Below are 18,147 nucleotides of genomic sequence, written 5' to 3'. Positions count from 1 at the left end.
CTTTTGTGACTGGTTTATTTCAATTAGCACAATGTTTTCGAGGTTCATATGAGTTGTAGCATGTCAGAATTTCATTCCTCTTTAAGGCTGTGTGTAATATACCATATTTTGTTTTTCCGTTCAAGATTTTATTTTAAATTTGTGATCACCTATCTCCATCTGGGCCTTGATGCTGTCACGTTGTTTTACTCCATTCTGAAATCCATTTTACCGTCTCTCTCCTAGACTATTATTTCATACCTTATTCTATTTTTTCAAACCCACCATGCTTTACTCTCAGCTCTTAATCTTGATTTCTATATTACTGAAAAATTAGAAGAGAACTTCTTTTTTTTGAATTTATTTATTTTAGTTATTTATTTTTGGTTGCATTGTGTCTTCATTGCTGCGCGAGGCCTTTCTCTAGTTGCGGCGAGCGGGGGCTACTCGTTGTGGTGTGTGGGCTTCTCACTGCGGTGGCTTCTCTTGTTGTGGAGCATGGGCTCTAGGCATGTGGGCTTCAGTAGTTGTGGCATGCGGGCTTCAGTAGTTGCGGCATGTGGGCTCAGTAATTGTGGCTCGTGGGCTCTAGAACGCAGGTTCAGTAGTTGTGGTGCATGGGCTTAGTTGCTCCGCGGCATGTGGGATCTTCCTGGACCAGGGCTTGAACCCGTGTCCCTGCATTGGCAGGTGGATTCTTCACCAGGGAAGCCCGTAGAAGAGATCTTCTAATTAGAAGTTCTAATAAGTTCTCTTCTTCTTAAATTAGCACATTAGCACCAATATGCACTGTCTTTCTACCTCTTATTATTCATCTACATTGCACCAGCTCACATCCCTTTTCATTATTACTCAAAGTCATTGCTATAACAATTGTCCTCTCTTTCTTCTACATCATCAGGTTTCCTCACCTATTAGACCATTTTCACCAGTGCACAACATTGCTGGAACTTATCTTAAAAACAACAACAACAAAGCTCTTCCTGACTTACTTTCGTTTTACCACCACCAATTTTTCTCCTTACCTTTGTGGTAAAACTCTTTGAAAACTGTCTCTATACTTCCTGCCTCAGTTTCTCTTAATTAGTTCTACTATATCTTATGCTCCTACCACTCGAATGAAACATCTCTTATCAAGGTACCAATTGATTCCAAATTGTTAAATCCAATGGACCCTTCTCAATCCTCATGCTACGTGACCTTCAAAAGAATTTGACACTGCTGACCCCTTCCTTCTCTTTGATATACGTTTCTTGCTTGGTTTCCTGGACACTGCTGCTCCTGGTTTTTCTCCTATCCTGCTAACTTTTACTTATTAGTCATCTTTGGTGTTTTTTTTTTTTTTCTTCTTCTCATTTCTCTGATTTCTGAATGATAGAGGGCCCAGGTCCCAGTCCTTGGTCCTTTAAAAATTTCTGTATACATCCAAACTCTTAATGAGCCTTAAAGATCTTCACAAGTCTCATGGATTACATGTTGATAATAGTCTGATGGCTACCAAATTTATTTCCAGGATGGTCTGCTCTCTGAATTCCAGATTTATGTATTTAATTGACTACTTGAGATTTCTACTTACATGTCTGATGGTTATTTCAAACTTAGTATGTTCCAAACTGAGTTTTCCATGTTTTTTCCCAAATCTACTGCTTTCCTAATCTTCCCCATCTTGGTAAACTGCAACTGTATTCTTCTAGTTGCTGAGGCAAAAAGTCTTGGAGTCATCTTTGATTTTTCTCCTTCCCTTACAACCTATATCCAATCTGTCAAATCTTACTGGCTGTACCTTCACAATATAACCACAATCTTACCACTTTATATAGCTTCTTCCTTCACCTCCTGTATGTCTTTACTCAAATTCTGCTTTCTTAGTGAAAGTCAAGATATGTCACATTGGACCTTCACACCTACCCACAACAGTCTTTGCCCCCTTTCCTGTTCTGCATTTATTCTTTAGCTCTCATTACTATTTAACATACTATGTATTTTACTTGTGTACCTTTTATATTGTCCATGCGAGCAAAGACTTTTTTTTGTTTACTGTTGTGTCCCTAATGCTTAAATCAGTGCCTGACACATAGTTGGAATTTAATAAATATACACTGGATGAGTAAATTAAAAAAATTAGTACTGAGAATTAGGGAAAGTAAGATATTTAGAGCCATGTGTACAAGAGCAAATAGGCCCTTGGTTATTATCTCCATGGTTCTCCTGTGAGTAAAATTTTAGTTTCATGAGGTAGCAGCTTAATAACAATAATAACAACTGAGTACTTATTATGTGCAGAAGCTATCCCACATGCTTTATTTACTTCTTCTTATTTAAGCTGTATAACCATAAGAAATAGCTATCATTATCTCTGTTTTACAGATGAGGCCAAGCCACTTCCTCAAAATCACCTTGCTAGGAAATGATTGTGCTGGGATTCAAAATCAGTTCCATCTGACACCAAAGTTCATTTTTTTTCACTGTAATACATGGCTTGCTTTTTGGCTCTTGGCTGGTGTTTTTGTTAATGAGGGTATTAACGTAGGCAATAAACTTGGCAGAAAAAAAGAATGATATGCCATTAAGCCTACTGAGGTCATCATTTTCTTTATTACACAAACTTCAGTATTATGCAATTTTAATATCTTCTTTATTTGTAGGGAGATCTGAATAGCTAAAATGTAAGGCAACTATTATTGACATTTTTAATTGAAAATTAAAGGTTGCTCTGTATCAAAATTTGCATGCACATAATAGTAAAAACAGGTGTGCTTGACCTTTTTTAGTATAATATTTGGTTGTTAAAAATGGAATTTTATTTGGTTTGACTATTTCTCTTGCATTTAGGTGGCAATAAAAAAGCCCTCCTGCAGCTAATTTAATAACAGCAAATTCTCATGGATGTAATGCAAATATCTGCTGTGAGGCAAAGCCTGATTCATTTAATTTATTTATTTCTGAACTCATTACATTGATTACACTGTAATGGGATTCAGGGGCTTTAAAAATGGAAGAGAAAATGGAATAGGCACATATGAGAGAAAATTAGTGAGCCATTTGCCCTGCATTTGGACCAGACATTGTGATTTTTGTTTTGAGCTTTGTAACTCATTCACTTTGGGATTGTGATAAGCAACATAGATTTCACTCAATTTTCTAAATGTAATTTTGAACAAATTTTTCTATTCATATATTTTTAGTTGTGTGATAAAATGTGTTGATAAATTAATCTACTTTCATATATAAAACTTCGTTTCCTAGATCAAAGAGAATGTTCAATGTAAATCACACTTATTTGAGTCATCCAATGATTTAAGCATTAGAAGAACTGATTCCTAGCTCCAACATTTACATTTTCTTATTATCTCTGTGCCTTGATTTCTTTCTCTGGAAACTGAGCATAATCCTCATCTTGTTTATTTTATGGACATATTGAAACTTTCATCAGGCAATTTATGAAAAATCACTTCGTAAATTGGAGTCTCTATGTAAAATGGTACATGTAAAATGATAGTGATTTTATTACTATTGTGTGGCTTAAAGGGATAATTAAGTGTTTTATTGACTTCATACTTTTGCCAAAAATTTATGGTTTTGGATTATAACATTTGCCTTTTTAGATTATTTTTTAGTTAATGCAGAATTTCCTGGAGTAAAAGATAAGCCACTTATGGACTTCGACTGTAGCACTGGTAACTGATCAACACCTTAGAGCTTATTCAGATTGTATTTTCTTTTTCACGTTCATTTTTCTTTTGTTACTAAAATAATTAATATTGATATTTACATTGTTTCTATTTTTTTGTGGTTATAATGAAAGCAGGGCACATTTAAGTGCACAGGGCTTTCCATTAAATTTGTATAATTTAATCCCAGGTATTCTGGTTGACATTATATGTACTTTACAAAAGATTTTGCCTAGATCCTATTTGGGTTAAAATGGAATACCTTTTTATCGGTCTCTCCCAAATTCTTTGTTTTAAATCTATAATTTTAAATCTACAAGAGGATCATCGGAACATCACATTCCACACTATATGTAAGTACTGAAACATAATCAATTTATGTGTCAAAAGAGCAAAAGAAAGAATAATAAGACTTTTTGTTATTGATTTTTAATTTAATTCTATTGTGGTCAGAGAACCTAATTTTTTAGAAATCTAAGTATAGTTGATTTACAGTGTTGTGTTAATTTCAGGTGTACAGCATAGTGATTCACTATTTTTGTAGATTATATTCCATTATAGGTTATTACAAGATAATGAGTATAAATCCCTGTGCTATACAGTAAATCCTTGTTGCTTTTCTATTTTATATATAGTAGTTTGTATCTGTTAATCACATATCCCTAATTTGTGCCTCCCCCTTCCTTCTTCCCTTTGGTAACCACTAGTTTGTTTTCTATGTCTGTGAGTCTGTTTCTGTTTTCCATATACATTCATTTGTATTATTTTTAGATTCCACATATAAGTGGTATCATACGGTATTTGTCTTTCTCTGTCTGACTTATTTCACTAAGCATAATATTTTCTAGGTCCATCCACATTGCTGCAAATGGCAGTACTTCATTCTTTTTTGTGGCTGAGTAATATTCTGTTGTATATACATACCACATCTTTTTATTTCAATCATCTGTTGATGGGCACTTGTGTTGTTTCCATAGAATGTACTTTTTTTCCCTCAGCATATTATGCTTTATTATTTCAAGAAAGGTAAAAACACAACTGAAATGCAAAAAAAGATTTGTGCAGTTTATGGAGAAGGTGCTGTGACTGATCGAACTTGTCAAAAGTGCTTTGTGAAGTTTTGTGCTGGAGATTTCTCCCTGAATGATGCTCCACGGTCAGGTAGACCAGTTGAAGTTGATAGCAATCAAATCAAGACATTAATTGAGAACAACTTGTTTTAAAAATAGAATTTACTTTTCGTATGACTTTGTCCTTGATTTTATGACCCAGAATATGATTTATTTTAGAAAATGTTCTGTTTGCACTTAGAATGCATATTTTACTGTTGTTGGGTAGAGTGTTCTATAAATGTTAATTAGATTGAGGTGTTTGATAGTGTTGTTAAGGTTTATATATCTGTACTAGTTTGATAGGGCTTTCATGACAAAATACCACAAACTGAGTATCTTAAAGTCTGAGGTCAAAGTGTTGGCAGAGCCATGCTTTCTCTGAAGGCACTAGGGAAGGATTCATTCCAGGCCTCTCTCCTAGCTTTGGTTGTTCCTTGGCTTGTGGCAGCATAACTACAAATTTCACATAGCATTATTTCTGTGTGCTTGTCTCTGTGTCCAAATTTCCCTTTTTTAATAATTCAATCCAATCAGATTAGAGACCCATCCTACTCTAGTATGACCTCATCTTAATTTAACTAACTACATTTACAATGACTCTATTTCTAAATTAGGTCACCTTCTGAGATACTGAGGGTTAGGATTTCAGCATATGAATTTTGGTGGGGACACAATTTAATCCATAACAATATCCTTACTGATTTTCTGTCTACTTTTATATGTATTATTGAGAGACAGGTATTGAAATCCCCAACTCTAACTACAGATTTGTCTATTTTTATATTTCCTTATATTTCTGTCAGAGTTTGCTTTATGTATTTTTAAGCTCTATTGTTAAGTACATAACTCTTACAATTGTTATATTTTTTTGATGAATTAACTGCTTTATCATTATGAAATAAACTTTTTATCCTTGGTAAATACATGATATTTTTTGTTCTGAAATTTACTTTGTAAAATATTAATAAAGACACTAAAGTTTTCTTTTGATTTATGTTTATCTGTATATCCATATCTATATATCTATTTATATCTTCTTATTAGTCATCTTTGCTCTTTGTTTTCGCATTTCTCTGTTTTGATTAATGAGATATGGATTTCTGGAAATGTCTTGTCACATAGGCCCTGTAAAGATTTGGTACAAAATGTTTCATAGCTTAAGCACTCCTCACTGTGTAAAGAGACGTACAGACCTTACTTGGAGGCCTCATCTATTATTCTGAGCCACACAGCACGTGTGTGATACATAAAGAGCATACCTGGGGAGGCACGTGAAATGTCTGAGATGTCTCCTTGCTTCAATTGTGCTTCTTGATTGCACGTATCCTTGAAATTATTAACGTAGTTTGATAGTGAGGAAGATCTCTGATTTGTGGGAATCTGATTCTTGACAGTCGGACCCTTTGTGTTGGCTCATACACAAACATTTAGACACATATCTGCAAAAAAGAGAATTAAAAATTTTCTAAGACATTTTGATTTCAAGGTCCCATTTTGCTTGGTAGTAGCTGAGGCAGAAGGCTTGGGGGATGGTAGGGGAACACAAACTTGCCAACTGAAGATTTATTACTCTTTTCAGATTTAAAACAGATAAATAGTAAATTTAAAACGGGTAATTGTCATTCCATTCAAAGTTCTAATCCCACTGTTTTCTCCCTTCTATATTCTAATGTGGATGCAGGAGGTAGGAGGAAGTTTACTTGCCCTCACTGAGATGAGGGGTGATTTGTCTAACTGAGGGTCCTCTGCTATTATCTGTCTCTCTCTCTGCTGAGCGGGTCTCATCTTGGCACATGACTGAGACTCAGTCATGTCATCCCTCAAGCCCCAGACCCTTAAATCACCTCACCCCTCACCATAATGGCCCAATGTTAGTACCACTGGCTTTAGAGCATGTGTGAATGCTTGAAGATTTTTCATAACTCATGGAGCCAAAACAATCTTTGGGGAGGGGCGCTTCCTCTAATCCTCTTCTGCCCAAATGTTCTCCACACAATTTCTACTTTGCTGTAGCTGTTCCATATTGTGGTAGATGATTTTCTTTTAGAATCTCTAGTGGTAGCTGGGGCAAAACCTGTCTAATTTCAACTTTACCCTCTCTCATGCTTTGATGTCATTGCCTCTTGCTAATAAATTGAGGGAGTAAGAAGGAGCTTGGCATCCCACCTTTTTTGCTCTACTTGTGGCACCTCCTACCCCTTTCAGCTTATCTCTGCCAATTCTTGTTTTTTTGCTCTGTTGAATGAGAGTTCCTAATGATATAAACTTTTACGTTTTTATTCCAGGACCTCTTTGAACGCACCCTCTTCTTCCTGATGCAACGAACCTAAAGGCTAATACCTAATGGCTGAGTAGTGCTAAGGGAACATGATTTAGAGGGTCATGGACCATATATTGGTTTAATATTTCCAAAACTATTGTCCTCTTTATGCAAACCAACAACAAATGAAAAAAACAGATCAGAGAGTATTCAGATTTTACTACTAATATTTCTAGGGGTGTTGGAACTGGATGAAGTTGCAGGGATAATTTATTATTTATTGGCCTACAATGGGAGCCAGTGGATGGTGCAACTGATAGGGCAATTAAATGAGATACCCGGGTCCTGTTGACCCCCTCTATGCCCAGGACACTTATCATAGGTTATTTCATATTAAACTTTCTTTAACCTTGTTAGATTTTTTTAGCCCTTCTTTATACATGAAGAACCACAGAATAAAGTTATAGCTAAATGTGACAAAGACAGAATGTAACTCTTAAACACCCGTTCTGTGAATCCCAAACCTGTTTATTCTATCAAATCCTTCTGTTGGTTCCAGAAAAGACCTAAGGCTCATATCTTCAGAAATTACAAGTGGTCTATATTCTACCTCACCGGCACCAAAACAAAGGAGTAAATAGGCTGTTGTGCCCTTTGTGGATTTTTTCCTGTTGATGTTATGCCTGTTCACAACTATTTTTCTGATTAGATCTTGTAGATAGACACATAGGTAGGGAGACTACCCCTGAGTGCTACATGCCTCTAGAAAAACAAAAAACAAAAAATGGTGAGATAAAGTTTAGGATTTGTAAAGGAGATAGCTATAAAGGTGCACTGGCATTTTGGGAGAAACAAAGTAAAAACCTTTTTAGCAAAGGGTATCTTGGATGCTTGAAAATATGGTGCTACAAAAACTTAAATTGGGCTCAACAGTTCTTGAGAATTTGATGTAAATCAAAAGGTTTTTGGACAGCTTATGGATTTTTTTTCTTCCTCGAAACTGTTGGAAGCCATAGATTTGAAAAGGAATTTCACACAGATATGATTATCACACCACCAATAAGCTGTTATCTCTACAAAACAGAAGTAGGTGAGTCCGTGCTCTGTGGGACCAGGTTCCTCAGCCATGGAGATTTCAGGGGCTGATGTGGGAAAGACAAACTGAAAACATAGGATATTATTCATGTTCAAGGGCTCACAGTGAAATCTCACCAGCAAAAACATCACCAGGTCACTTTAATGTAAATAAGATGAATGGCTTGGAAAAGGGAAATTTTGCACTTTCTTCACCAATTTTAATTTAACAAGAAAAATAGCTATGCCAACTAAAATGTTACCATCTGAAGTAGTTGTTTCCACATTTTCCAAATGGCACCTCTTAGCAGTATTTTAAAGCATGCTTCTCCAAATTATGTTATGTTTATTTATTTTACAATTTCATGGTGTGTTAATACACATTGTAAAAAGTGCACGCAAATGGAAATTTAAAGCACAAGTAAAATGAAATAAATAATATTTAAAAATTAAAAACAATTTTTGCTTTTACTTAAAATACTAGTATTATTACTATTAGAAATGTAATTGAGTATGTTTCATTCTTTTTGAAAAACTTGGTTTAACACTTTGTGATCCAGTTATTTGAAAGTTTAAAACTAAGGTCAGTTTATTTCACAGCTTACTTTAAAAAGGTGATAAAGATACCTGTGGGAAGCATGCAGTCTTAGCCGGAGGTAACTCCTGGAGGAGACAGTATGTCTCTCACAAAAAGCAAAGCCCCTACCCTTGACTTGGAATGCACTCTTTTTCCCAGGCCTGAGGAATGTAAAAGAGATTAGCAAAGCTATCTCAAGCCAGGAGACCTCAGGGAACTGAGAGTCCTGGTTGTTCCTTATGGCTGGGGGCTGTGTGTGTGCCTGGTTAAGGGAAGATAATGTTCAAGGATAGTTGTTGTAAACTTGTTGACATCCATGGTAGTGACTGAACTGAGATGATAAGCAATTCTATGGGTTTATTGTCTAATGATGAGTTCCTCTTCTGTCTATATAAGATTCAGTAAATTCTAAATAAAGTACCTTGCAACAATCAGTTGTCTTGGTCCTTCTGACCCCATACTCAAGGTGCTATTCAGTCCCTTACCCCTCTCTGTCGGGACCTGGAAGACCCCCGGCGGTGGCTGGACCGTCGCAGATACCTCAGTGAAAAAGATACCTCACAAAGATAAATTGAAATAGAAGAAAGAAATGTATCTGGCTGCATTTAGTAATCATGGAATTCATAAAAAATCATCTACCAATTTTACAAGTTTTAAATTAAAACGTACTAAATTTCCACATTCTTTGACATTAATACATTTTTTTCCTGACATACCAATTAAAAGATGTTGTTCTACATTAAAACAAAATATTTATGACATATTCTCAGCCTTTTTATTTGGAAAATTTCAAAACATTAGAAAATTGTTTCTAATTTTTGAGTGTAAAGATATGAGAGGTTTATGTGATATCCATATTCATCATTTTTAGCAAGAAAATCACTTAACCATGGAAATATTTCCAAGCATTCATTTTCAAAATGTTCCATTTTATTTTGAAAACAAGTTGACCTCTCAACCATTGTTAAAATATATGCTTTATAATGAAAGAATTTATTAAGCATGTTTACTTTGTCAAAAACATTTGTTAGATAGAGCTTACTGAAGGCCACTTACCCAGCAAAGGTGAGCAATTAAGGAACTCTTATTTTCTTATACAAGAATAATGTTTAACACGTATTTCACCTGACAGATTTTTTTAAGTACTTGTCTTGCACTAACCAGTGAAGCTATTGTGGTAGAAAAGAATTTTCTGGTGACTTCTCATATCGCTACAGAATATTATAAATAGTCTACTGTTCAATATTTTTGCTTTTATAAATGTAACAACACAATGACATTATGAAGTAACCGACTGTAATCGCCCACAAAGGCTGAACCTGGGAGGATGGGATCATCAAAGCCTCTCTCATGTAGAATTTATTATTTCTGCAGGTTACTTCACAGCAGTGTCTGGACCAACCCACATATTAAATATGAACAGAACTTTCTTATTTTTATTTTTAGGTTAAAAATGAATATTTAAGAAGTTCAAATCCCAGAGGACTGTTATAAACACCTGGGAATTACCCACTACTTTGGAGAGCACAGAACTGAAGTGGTGGTTCTCAAACTTTAGTGTATATGAGAATCACCTGGAAAGTGTATTAAACTACAAGTCTCTAGGTCCCACCCAGAGAGATTCTGATTAGGTCTAAAGTGTGACTTGGGAATTGGTAGCTTTATCAAACATCTCAGATATTTCAAATGCTGTTCCTTAGTAGACTGTACTTTGAGAAACCCAGACTAAAGCGACTTAAGAATTTTCCCTATTTTCTTCATAGTACTATCCTTGGTTTAAGATTATTAGCATATCAACGTTCAGTTTGAAACTTTGCATAGGTACCCAGGGAATGAAATGGAGTGAATGGGTAATGGCTCTTTAATATGTTTAATTAGAGAGTTATAATGAGTAGGTAGACAAGATTATCGACATATACCTACCTAATTTATGCATAGTAGTTAACTAACGAGATGCCTGCTAATAATCCCATTCTCTGACCCCTATAGATAAAATTTCCTTGAGCTTGATGTCATACATTCTAGAGATCCAATGCCAGAGCTAGATTTCTGTGGATTCTTTAGTGATTTATGTGTTTTAGTGATCACTTTTGGCTTTAAACTCTTATTTTTGTTGGGTCTCATTTCCAGTATCTGATCTCTTCACTCTGCTTTGTGCTCAGTGCAGCGAATCACTAACTTTTTCTTTTCCCCAAGCAAACTGCATTGTACTTATACAGTGCATTTGGATGTAAGACATCCCTTCTCTTAAATGTTATTTGGCCATCCTCACATCAAGACTTTCTCACTGGCCACCTTTGCCCATGGTCACTGGCCTCTTACCAGTGGACTATTGTCCCTCTCCCCCCCAAATCCTTCTCTGATTGTTCTGCATGGTAATTTACTGCTTTACCTGTTAATCAGCTTCTTCCATGTTCAGTTATACTTCAGAGTGATTATAACAAACCATTATCCATACTGAAGAAGCTACAGAGACTTTAAATTCCTTTCTTTCCTTTTTTCCTCTATCCATCTCTATAGATGGAAGGGAAGAGAACCTTGTCTCAGTTTTGCACTCTGAATGATACCTTTGGCTTCAGAAAGCAGAAATGGCTACAATCAATGTTTTCTTTTTTTTTTAAATTGAGGTGAAATTCACAAAACATAAAATTATCCCTGTTAAAGAGTACAGTTCAGTGGCACTTAATACACTGATAAAGTGCAACCACCACCTTTATCTAGTTCAAAACATTTTCATCACCCCAAATGAAACCTCATTCCCATTAAGTAGTTATTCTCTATTTCCCCTTCCCTCAGCCTCTGGCACCAATTTGCTTTCTGTTTCTATGGATTTACCTATTCTGGGTATTTTATATAAATGAAATTGTGAAGAATATGACCTTTTGTGTCTGGTTTGTTTCACTTAGCATAATGTTTTTGAGGTTCATCCATGTTGTAGCATGTATCAGTACTTCATTCCTTTTAGTGGCTGAATAAAATTCCCTTGCATGTATATAACATAATTTGTTTATTGATTCATCTGCTGATGGACATCTGCTGATGGACATCTGCAGATGGATATTCATCTGGTTTATTTCACTTACCACAATGATTTGAGGTTCATCCATGTTGTAGCATGTATCAGTACTTCATTCCTTTTAGTGGCTGAATAAAATTCCATTGCATATATATAACATAATTTGTTTATCGATTCATCTGCTGATGGACATTTGGGTTGTTTCTACTTTTTGGCTATTGAGAATAGTGCTACTATGAATATTCATCTATAAGTATTTTGAGAACAATTTTGGTTTTAAATTTTTTTTTCATTCCTTAACACTAGTTTCCCTTTTGAACATTTAATGAATTATTGTAGTGATCTGACATATATTGGAGTACTTGAATTTTTTATACTGGTCCCTATTTTGGTTTCTCATTCAGGTTATTGAGTTCTGTTTTAGCTTCTGGTGGTGTGTTCCTGGGGAGGGAGTGGAAACTACATTTGGCCAACGATTGGCATCCTGGATCAGCTTGTACCTCATTGTGTAAGTGGGAGTGAATGATGAGCCATCAGCTGAAGACATGCAATTTGTGAAGTGATGCTGGAAGTGGTAATTTGAGGGAAAGAGCCAAAGAGTACTGGGCCTTGAAAGTTGAAGAAAAGCCAGGTTCTGAGATTCAATAGACATGATTTAAGACAAAGACACATTTCTGCCACATTTCTAAATTCTTTTACTGCATATGTCTCATCTTTTTAGTGGCTTGCCTTGTCATTTTCAGGTTAACAGTATTCATCAGATAGAAGCTGTGTTACATCTTCTTACCCCATGAATCAGAATCAAAAGATTACTGTCATCACTTTTATTAGTGATCAGTCATATTGATAAAAAATGTTATTTAAACTATGTCAGTTTTAATATTAGGAATCTTCTGCCCTCCATTGGATACACACAAGGTAAAAAGTAAGAAACAATTGGAAAGAGAGAACATTGTTAACACTCAGTTACAACTTTTGAGTTGTGAGTTAACTGCTTGTCTACAAATTTGTGTGTGTGTTTTTTTCTAGCCAGTCAATTCCTCCTAATTCTTCGAGTAATTGTATAATCAATGTGGCTGCTTAAACACTTAAGGCAGATAGTCAGTAAAATGTTCTGAAGAAATTGGAATTAACTCTGTGTTGCCTTTTATTATTTTGGGAAAAAGGCTATGTTTATTGTACGTTTGACAGGTTTTTATTTGTAGATTTATTTGAGGGAGTCAAAAGATAAGCAAATAAACATCGTTAAAGTGAGAATGTTGCTTATGGTGAAGATTAAGAATATTAAGTAGATAATTTGTATTGGTTGTCAATTTTTCTACCTTTTCTGATGTGTAATTGACATAGAATCAACATATATATGATGTACATGCTGATTTGATGTGCATTTACATTGTGAAATTATTACCACAATCAAGTTAACTCACACATCCATCATTTCACAGTTACCTTTTTTCTTTCTTTTCTTTTCTTTCTTTTTTTTTTTTTTGGTGTGGTGAGAACACATCTACTCTCTTAGCAAATTTCATGTACACAATGAAGTATTATAAAATATAGGTACCACACTGTACATTAGATTCCCAGAATTTATTCATCTTATAACAAAAAGTTTATACCCTTTGACCAACATCCCCCATCCCCTGGTAACCACCGCTCTACTCTTTAGTTTTGGGTTCAACTTTTCAGATTCCACATATAAGTGAGATCCTACAGATTTGTCTTTCTGTCTCTGGCTTACTTTCCTTAGCATAATGTCCAGTTCATGTTGTTGCAAATGGCAGAATTTCCTTTTTTCTTGTGGCTGAATAATATTCCATTGTATATATATAGCACATATTTTTATCTGTTCATCTGTCAACGAACACTTGGGTTGTTTCCATGTCTTAGTTATTGTAAATAATGCCTCAATGAACAGATGAGTATAAATATCCCTTTAAGATAGTGATTTCATTTCCTTTGGACATACACCCATAAGTGGGATTGCTGGATCATAAGGTAGTTCAATTTTTAATTTTTTGCAGAACCTCCATACTGTTTTCCATAGTAGCTGTATCAGTTTATAGTCTCACCAATGGTGTACAAGGATTCCCTTTTCTCCATGTCCTCACCAATACTTGTTATCTCTTGTCTTTTTCATAAAAGCCATCCTAACAGATGTGAGGTGGTATCTTACTGTGGTTTTGATTTGCATTTCCCTGAAGATTAGTTAAGCATTTTAGTTGACTGCATATATGTGGGTTTATTTCTGGGCTTTCTATTCTGTTCCATTGGTCTATGTGTCTGTTTTTATGCCAGTACCATACTGTTTTGATTATGATAGCTTTGTAATATAGTTTGACATCAGGACGTGTGAAGCCTTAAGTTTTGTTCTCTCTCAAGATTGCTTTGGCTATTCAGGAGGCTTGTGGTTCCATGAAAATTTTAGGATTTTTTTTTTTCTATTTCTGTGAAAAATGCCATTGGAAAGTTGATAGGGATTGCATTTAATCCATAGGTCACTTTGGGTAGGATGGACATTTGCACAATACTAATTTTTCCAAATAAAGAACACAGGCTATCTTTCTTATTTATTTATTTATTTATATCTCCTCACTTTTTTTCCCCTCAGTGTCTTATAGTTTTCCATGTACAGATCATTCACTTCCTTGGTTAAATTTATTCCTAAATATCGTATTCTTCATGATACTATTGTAAATGTAATTGTTTTTTAAAATTTCTTTTTCAGGCAATTTGTTGTCAGTGTATAGAAACATAACTGATTTTCGTGTGTTGATTTTGTATTCTGCAACTTGACTGAATTAGTTTATTACTTCCCACAGTTTCTTGGTGGAATCTTCTGGGTTTTCTGTGTGTAAGATCATGTCAACTGTAAACAGAGACAATTTAACTTCTTCCTTTTTTATTTGGATGTCTTTCATTTCTTTTTCTTGCCTAATTGCTCTGGCTAGGATTCCAGTACTATGTTCAGTAGAAGTGGTCAATTTAAAACAAAAAACAGCTTGATTGATGTATAATTTACATATAAAATTCACATCTTTTAAAAAAAAATTATTTATTTATTTATTTATTTTTTAGCTTTGTTAGGTCTTTGTTGCTGAGCACAGGCTTTCTCTAATTGCGGCGAGTAGGGACTACTCTTCATTGTGGTGCATTGGCTTCTCATTGCCGTGGCTTCTCTTGTTGCGGAGCATGGGCTCTGGGCACGTGGGATTCAGTAGTTGTGGCATGTGGGCTCAGTAGTTGTGGCTTGTGGGCTCTAGAGCACAGGCTCAGTAGTTGTGGCACACAGGCTTAGTTGCTCTGTGGCAAAAAATTCACATGCCTTTAAGTGTGCAATTCAAGGAATTTTGGTCAGTATACACAGTTGTGCAAACATCACTACAGTCCAGTTTTAAAGCATTTCATCATGTGCAACTGATCTCTCAAGCCTGTTTGCAGTCAATCTCCACTTCTACCCTCAGCTTTAGGCAATCACTGGTACAATTTCTGGCTCTACAGATTTGCTTTTATGGAAATTGCATGTAAATATAATTACACAATATGAAGTATTTTGCATCTGGTTTCTTGTACTGAGCTTAACGATTTTGAGATTCATCTCAGTTGTGGCATTTGTCAGTACTTTTGTTCCTTTTTATTGCTGAATAATAATCCATTGTATGAATATGTTACATTTTGTTTTTTCACTGATGGATATTTGGAATGTTACCACTTTTTGGTTATTATGAATAATGCTACTATGAATATTTTCATGTAAGTCTTTGTGTTGACATGTATTTTCATTTCTCTTGGGTAGGTTCCTAGGAGTGTAGTTGCTGTGTCACATGAAAATTTATGTTCAATATTTTAAGAAACTACTTTTGGTTTTCTAAAATGTACCATTTTACATTTCTAGTATCTATGTATTTGCCTTATGTATTGAGGTGCTCCTATGTTGGGTCCATAAATATTTACAATTCTTATATTTTCTTCTTGGATTGATCCCTTGGTCATTATGTAGTGTCCTTCTTTGTCTCTTCTAATAGTCTTTGTTTTAAAGTCTATTTTGTCTTATATGAGAATTGCTACTCCAGCTTTCTTTTGATTTCCATTTGCATGGAATATCTTTTTCCATCCCCTCACTTTCAGTCTGCATGTGTCCCTAGGTCTGAGGTGGGTATCTTGTAGACAGCATATATACGGGTCTTGTTTTTGTATCCATTCATCCAGTCTATGTCTTTTGGTGGGAGCATTTAATCCATTTACATTTAAGGGGATTATCGATATGTATGTTCCTATGACCATTTTCTTAATTGTTTTGGGTTTGTTACTGTAGGTCTTTTCCTTCTCTTGTGTTTCCTGCCTAGAGAAGTTCCTTTAGCATTTGTTGTAAAGCTGGTTTGGTGGTGCTGAATTCTCTTAGCTTTTGCTTGTCTGTAAAGGTTTTAATTTCTCCCTCAAATCTGAATGATATCCTTGCTGGGTACAGTAATCTTGGTTGTAGGTTTTTCTCCTTCATCACTTTAAATATATCCTGCCACTCCCTTCTGGCTTGCAGTGTTTCTGCTGAAAGATCAGCTGTTAACCTTATGGTGATTCCCTTGTGTGTTATTTGTTGTTTTTCCCTTGTTGCTTTTAATATTTTTTCTTTGTATTTAATTTTTGATAGTTTGATTACTATGTGTCTTGGCGTGTTTCTCCTTGGATTTATCCTGTATGGGACTCTCTGTGCTTCCTCGACTTGATTAACTATTTCCTTTCCCATATTAAGGAAGTTTTCAACTATAATCTCTTCAAATATTTTCTCAGTCCCTTTCTTTTTCTCTTCTTCTTCTGGGACCCCTATAATTCGAATGTTGGTGCGTTTAATGTTGTCCCAGAGGTCTCTGAGACTGTCCTCAATTCTTTTCATTCTTTTTTCTCTCTTCTGCTCTGCAGTAGTTATTTCCACTGTTTTATCTTCCAGGTCACTTATCCATTCTTCTGCCTCAGTTATTCTGCTTTTGATTCCTTCTAGAGAATTTTTAATTTCATTTTTTGTGTTGTTCATCACTGTTTGTTTGCTCTTTAATTCTTCTAGGTCCTTGTTAAACATTTCTTGTATTTTCTGTATTCTATTTCCAAGATTTTGGATCATCTTTACTATTTCCTCTTCATTTGTTTGTGTAGTGGGTTTTTGCCTTGCTCCTTCATCTGCTGTGTTTCTGTGTCTTCTCATTTTGCTTAACTTACTGTGTTTGGGGTCTCCTTTTCACAGGCTGCAAGTTCATAGTTCCCTTTGTTTTTGGTGTCTGCCCCCAGTGGCTAAGGTTGGTTCAGTGAGTTGTGTAGTATTTCCCACTCTTTTCCACTCTGCTTTGTGCCCCCAGGAAGCTGAATTATTGGACTGTGTAAACAGTTCCCTAGCTCTCTGAATTTCAGTTGGGTTTGGAAAATTAGAAATCCTGATGAAAGATGGGTTTCTATCTTTTTTTTACCACGTAGAGAGAAAATCCTGTTTTGAGGCGACTGCTCTTTTCTTGTGAAATCTGTTGCTGCATGTGATCTGCTGAATGGTTGGTCCAAAGCTGTTTCTTGTAAAGAAGTATCTTCAGGAATGCTATTGGCATTTCCTGGCAGACTACTGTTATCTTGCTATTGCTTCTTCTCCTTTCTTCCTTTTCCTCCTCACCTTTCTCCTTTTTATTTTTGAAGTTGTGACATACTGTATATATAGAATTTTCTATTGTATTCTGTGCTTGGGCTTGCCTAGTTTTAGTTCATCAGAGAAAGTTATGTTGATTTCTGATCAACATATATTTCAGTTGAAAGTGTGAAGAAGATCTTTCCTGCCTCAATTTTTCCTAAGTCATTAATACAATTAAGTTTCAATGCCAAAGTGAATGTGAGCTAAATCCTCATATTCTGAAGTTACAAAGAAAAAGATCTAGAAGCATATTTATGACTCTTGGATTCCTTGGCCAGATCAAGGATATAGAAATAGTCAGAGAAGAGTGAGAAGGACTTTGTAAGAAAATTTTCTTGGTAGAGTGCTGTTGTCATTCTGTGAATCCCTACCTACATCTCAGACAACAAGGGGGAAACAAAAGTTGAGGGTGCTGCCTGACTCATACCTGATAAGCTAATGTAGTCTATGATTGCAGGATGGAAGTCAGCTTTTACCCTGAAGTTTAATAGAATAAAGGAATTGTGAGTGTTTCCTGTGGACCAGAGGTAGATCTCACAAGAGAGAGCTTGCAAGATAGATCTGTTTTTGGTCTTGCCCAAAAGAGAAATTGAGGGGATTCTGATGGTAAAAGTCTGTGTAGAATGACAGCCAGACAACCATGTGCAGACCAGCAAAGGAACAGAATATATCATCTGTATTATGGGTGTTGAAGTCAGAAGGGCCCAGCAGAGGAGCCTTTAATGAGCTCAAGAAAGCATCCACAAGAGAAGCTTGAAACATTTGCCATGAATATTGTGGCCTAGTATGCAAAACA

The sequence above is a fragment of the Balaenoptera physalus genome, assembly GCF_965194825.1.
Source record: "Balaenoptera physalus genome assembly, chromosome: 3".
Taxonomy (NCBI): domain Eukaryota; kingdom Metazoa; phylum Chordata; class Mammalia; order Artiodactyla; family Balaenopteridae; genus Balaenoptera; species Balaenoptera physalus.
Note: the sequence above shows the minus strand (reverse complement) of the source record.